Source organism: Triticum dicoccoides, chromosome 5B, assembly GCF_002162155.2.
Source record: "Triticum dicoccoides isolate Atlit2015 ecotype Zavitan chromosome 5B, WEW_v2.0, whole genome shotgun sequence".
In the NCBI taxonomy this organism is placed as follows: Eukaryota; Viridiplantae; Streptophyta; class Magnoliopsida; order Poales; family Poaceae; genus Triticum; species Triticum dicoccoides.
Window position 1 is genome coordinate 614636040 of NC_041389.1, and position 5673 is coordinate 614641712.

General features: G+C 46.4%; 1 long non-coding RNA gene across 1 annotated transcript in view; it reads right to left on the bottom strand.

Moving 5' to 3' along the window:
• Positions 1-4006: 4006 nt before the first annotated feature.
• Positions 4007-5673, bottom strand: part of LOC119306343 — a 12692-nt gene continuing 11025 nt past the window's right edge. The window contains exon 3 of the long non-coding RNA XR_005148927.1: positions 4007-4178. This is a non-coding gene — a long non-coding RNA (uncharacterized LOC119306343). The remainder of the gene's footprint in view (positions 4179-5673) is intronic.

Genomic DNA, 5673 nt, shown 5'->3' on the forward strand with positions numbered 1-5673 from the left:
CAAAAACAGAATTTGTATTAACTCACGTGAAGTTGTAAGGAAGTAGTATATCTTCGTTGGTATTGAGGCACTTCAAGAACTCTAGCATGCTTTCCTCTACACTTGCTTGAGAAGTTGCAAGATTCCATGTGTACTCATTAATGGTATTTGGGGTCAATGAACCCAATGCCATAGCGTCCAGATTTTTTCATTTCATACATCTTCATCGTGCATATAATACCACAGAAAAGAATATATAGTGAGGATAATTACATGTAATGATTGATCAAAACTTACAGAAAGAGATCACTTACAAACAATAGCAACTGACGAGAGATTTGTCGAGTGCATCTTGATTGTATAACTGAAATAGTTCTGAATACTCAACGCACAGAGCTTTCTCATGGTAGTAATGCTCCTTCTTGACATTCACCATGAGGGACTCTCGATTGGAAATCTTGGTAATGTTCATGTACCATTGATGCAATTCATACATTCTCGTTGGGAGGTTCTTGACCTTGTCTGGCTCGACCAAAGGTTGGCCCCGGACATATTTCCATTTTATTTCCTCCTCTCTAAGCGGAGACATGGGCTCAATTTCGAGGAGTTGTCCAACAGAGATCTTGAGCATTTCAGCCTGCATTATATGCTCCTCCGTTATTACCAGATCGCCTAGCTGGGGAACTTTAACAGTTTTCCCACAATGATATTGTGCGCGCGGCCTCCTCTCACGTGTTGTTGGCACAACAACTGGGGGATCGATTGCGCCGCCTGTTCTCCCAGCTGGGGAACGGTTTTCCACATTTTTGGCCCGCTGCTTGTTGGCTCGAGCTCGAGCTCGCTTCCTTCTTTAGCCGTTCTCGATGTAGTTTCCTGATTTGGCGCTCATAGTCCGAGTCAACAGGCTTGGGAGCTGGTTCTGTAGCCATACGAATGAAGTGGTAATTTGTTTTCTCAGGCACTTTCTTCTTTGGCGGCAGTGCCGGTTTCGGTGCAAAATGGGCGTCCACTTGGCCCTGCACTATGGCTGCGTTTTGCTCCTTAGTCATGTCGTAAGGCCTCTGAGGAAGAGGAGCGAGGCTTGGACCATATTTATATCGCTTGTCTCCGCCTGTACTTCCTGAACTACCTCGACTCATACCGCTACGCACCATAGCTACGTCGTGTCTCTTCTGCGATTGCTGAGACGGCGGAGACGGCTGACGTGGCTGAGGTGTGGCCTGACACGGTGCCGGACTTGAAACCGGAGAAGTGGCATGACACTGTGTCGGACTTGAAACCGGAGGAGTCAGCTCACGCGTTCGGGGACTTGAAGGAGGTGGCGGACTTCGAGGAGGAGTCAGCTCACGCGTTCGTGGACTTGGAGGAGCGGGAGTCTGCTGACTCGGTGGCGGACTTTGAGGAGGAGTCGGCAGACGACGCGGTGTCGGTGGACTTCGAAAGATGATGCAATCCTTTCTCCATAGGATGATACAATGTATGGCCTCTCCTAGTGTGCGCTCGTCTTCACCTCCAGGAATGTCAAGCTGTAGCCCCGAATATGGGTCCACCACTTCATCCACCATGACACGAGCATAGCCCTCTGGAATCGGGATGCAATGGAAGGTTGTTTCGGGGTAACTGGAAAAGCAACGCCGTCCGCCACCTTCATGGATATGTTCTTCATTTTGGAGTGTAGCTCACAGTTAGTGTTCTCTATGATGTCATCCACAGGGTATTGTATCCAGCAGTGTGTCGCCCGGGGCAGAACCAACGCTGCTTCTCGGCATGGATGGGACGGTGCTATCCAATGCTGGACGATCATCCGCTTGCTGCTGCCGCTGCTGAGACCCCCTTTCCTGGCTAAGTTAGTTGATCTACTGCTGCTGCTGCTACTGGAATTTGAGTGCCAGGTCCGCGTGCTTCCTCTGCTCCTCCTCTAGCTTCCTTTTCTTCTCCTCCTCCATCTTCCTTCTTGCACGGGTCCTGTAGTCCTCGTTCCATTCTGAAAAACCCTCATACCAGGGAATAACGCCCTTGCCTCATGTTCTTCCCGGGTGTTCAGGATTTCCCAGGGCGCGCGTAAGCTCGTCGTTCTCTCTGTTGGGCGTGAACACCCCCTTCGAGCTTATTCTATTGCGTCAATTATCTTTTGTTCGGCTCCTTTTAGATTTGCCTTCCGCGAAACTTCGCCTGTCTTCGGGTCCAACGCCCCCCATGCGCATAGAACCAAGTTCTGCACCTGGGGGGCCAGTTCCTAACTGGAGTGACCCCTGCACCCTCCATCTCTTGCTCATACTTATCCCACTTAGGCAATACCATGATGTAGCCACCTGGACCCAGCCTATGGAACTGCGTCTTTTTTGCGGCATTTGCCTTGTTTTTCATCGACCGTTCCTTAGATAATTCTGAATCCTTGAAGGTCACGAAATCGTCCCAGTGTTCTCTTTGCTTCTCCAGTGTTCCCGTGAAATTTGGAGTCTTCCTTTCATTAGCGAGGTAGTTGGCCCATAGAGTTTTCTTGTGGGTGTTGAATGCAATTGCCATCTTCTTAAGAGCAGCGGCCTTGATTTTCTCCACATCTGCTTCAGTGAAATGATCTGGTAGGGTGAAATGTTCCATCAGAGAATTCAAAAGGTCCTTTTTGCCTCTGTGGTTGACCCAAGTAACACCTGGACGTTTAGTCTTTGGCTCTTTCCATTCTTGAATGGAGATCGGGAGTTTGTCCTTCACAAGAACTCCGCACTGACGAGTCCACTTGTCCGTAACGTTCTTAGGCGTGAGGGGTTCGCCACTAATTTTGGTGGATTCCATGTGGTACTTTACACCATCCTTCAACAATCTGCCCGGGCCTCGCTTTGTCTTACTGTCTGTAGAAGCAGATTTGCTCGATCCGGAGGGCTGAAAGAAGAAAGATCAATTCGTTAATATATCTTCAATAAAAAAACATGTGATGATCACCATGATGCATGCTTATATAAATATACCTCGCCGGTAGTCTTTGTTATTTGAAGATCAGCATTGTCTGTGTCATCACAAACATTGTCTGTGTCATCATAATCATAATCATAGTTCATGACTTCATCAGCTCGGTCGTCGAGATCGAATATCTTTTCATCACCCTCTCCGGTATTGTTCAGATATTGGGAGCCGTCATCTGCTTCATTCAGATCATCTAGCCTGTGAGGGCTGCGTATGATGTCAAACAATTCCTCTTCTCTCTCTCTCTCTGCCGGTATTGTCCGCCATAGCTTTTACTTTACTAATACGGAAGAAATATAAAACAATTTAGTATTCAAATTACAATGCACGGATGCAATCAATAAGGAAAAACTGAATCTCAAATACATCGTCTCGAATATATAATCTTGAATACATCATCGTCTTAATATATATAATCTCGAATACATCGTCTCGAATATTATATATCGAATACATCACTGGCTAGGTACCTAATAAAGATAGAGTACTACAGAAGAATCTAGGCCACTCGCGGTCCCTGGGGCACGGGCGGTGGACACCCAAAGAGAAGGAACCGTCACATGATCATATCTCCGGTCATCTACCCAAAGAACCTGCCAAGTATTGGAGAACCTGATGTCCATAGCAGCCATGTAGCGATGGACATGCTCGTCCTCCTCCCTGACACGGCGACGCACCACCTCCGGCGGCGCCGGCTCCCTCTGCACCGAATGTGGCCCACGCGAATGCCACCAAAGGACATCAGGGTCGACGACGGGACCCGAGGTCGGGTTCCTCACCAAGCGGCGCGCCCCTCCAGGTAGCACCTCCCAGTTCCAGCCCGGCGGAGCCCAGTCCCGGACATAGGTCCTCTGAAGCAGGACGTCGTCGCGAACGGGTCGACGGCGAGGACGCGGGCCGGGCATATCGTCGAGAACAAATACTATATGCCCGCAAAAAGTAACATTTTTTAAATGATTGGATTGTGATAACTAAAATTATATATATATATATATATATATATATATATATATATATATATATATATGCATATTCTAACAATTTGACATTAATTCTAAAATTTCCTTTCCACCTAAGCTGCGCAGGAAAGGCCCAAAGCCAATCCCAGGGAACAGTAAAGCTTCATAGGGTCTTTCTGTCCAGGTGCAGGTAGTCCGCATCTTCACAGACATGTCTATTTCACCGAGCCTCTCTCCGAGGCAGTGCCCAGATCGTTACGCCTTTCGTGTGGGTCGGAACTTACCCGACAAGGAATTTCTCTACCTTAGGACCGTTATAGTACGGTCCGTGCGCCGTTTTTCTTCTCTACCATGATGAATCAATTGATTTTTTGTAGGCATCCCTCTTTCCTATGTCCTTCCCCCCTTTGCCCTTTCTAAAGTGGTTACTCCCGATCCGAAGCACCCCTTTTCCATTCATAGAGAGATCCAATCGTTTAAAGTACCTGACCCCCCATCATGGTGAACCTCTCCTTGTGATCGGGATGAGGTAGATGCCTCCCAGCCGGGGGGGGGGGCAGATCGAATCGGAGTTTCCTTAGGTAGCCACCGACCTACAGTTCTCCTTAAACTTCTGTGCTTGGTGGAAAAGAAGCAAACAAAGATACGCTCGCTTGCTGTCTTGTTCTCTGCCGCGGACTGGGATCGCTCGCCAGCTAGGCCCTCTAGAAAAAAGTTGGAGCAACATTGTATGAGAACATATTACCCATCTTCGGGGACAAGGGGCGGAACGACCTCTCGATCTACTTACTGCAGCCCAGGAGGGGCAGGGCATGCTCTCCCCTCTGCGTATCGAGAGAAACAAACAACTTCCTGATTCCAGTTTATTTCATTTATACCTACGATATCCACGCTACAACTTAACTTGCAGGCTTTCAAACCTGCTCATACGGTAATGGCGAGGGGTTTTGCGGATCCCTTTCTGGGGCACAGTTGAATGTAGATATCATGAACGCGAGGATAAGGATACCAGGCCGAGAAACCCGGGCAAGTACTCCCCTAATGTGCCGATCGCTAGCGCATCCAGGGCCCCGGCGCCCAGCTCTGCTGGAGAGGCCGTCACTGATCTGAAAAGTGCGTTTGCGGTCGGAAGTTTAGAGGTGGGAAACAAGGAAACAGAGGAAATGCTTACTGGGACATAGCCTTCGCTACGAGTTGAAGGGAAGAGGTTTGATTGCTAATAAAATGAGTGGAAGAGCTGCTCGGTCAAAGGCATTCTCTCAAGTAGCAAAGGCAAGACGGAAAAGCAGGAATGAAGGTTGCTACTGGAGAAGCTCCTTTATTGCTATAGTTCTTGTTGAACCTTTTCTAAAGTCAACAATTTTTGCAATTAGGGAGGAGGCATCGCCTTACTTGCTATACCTTAAACCTCATCAAGAAAGTAAGCCCAGCGAAACCGCAATCCCAATCAAATAAAAGATCAGATGGATTATATAACTAACATTTCTATAACAATTCTAATATTTATATAACTAAAAAACAGAAAAATTGCTAACATTTCTATAAATATTTCTATAACTAAAAAATAGGAAACATTTATAACATTTCTATATAACTAACATTTCTAATATTTATATTACTAAAAAACAGAAAAATTGCTAACATTTCTATAACTAAAAAATAGAAAAAAATTATAACATTTCAATATAACTAACATTTCTAATATTTATATAACTAAAAAACAGAATAATTTCTAACATTTCTATAACTAAAAAACAGAAAAATTTATAACAAA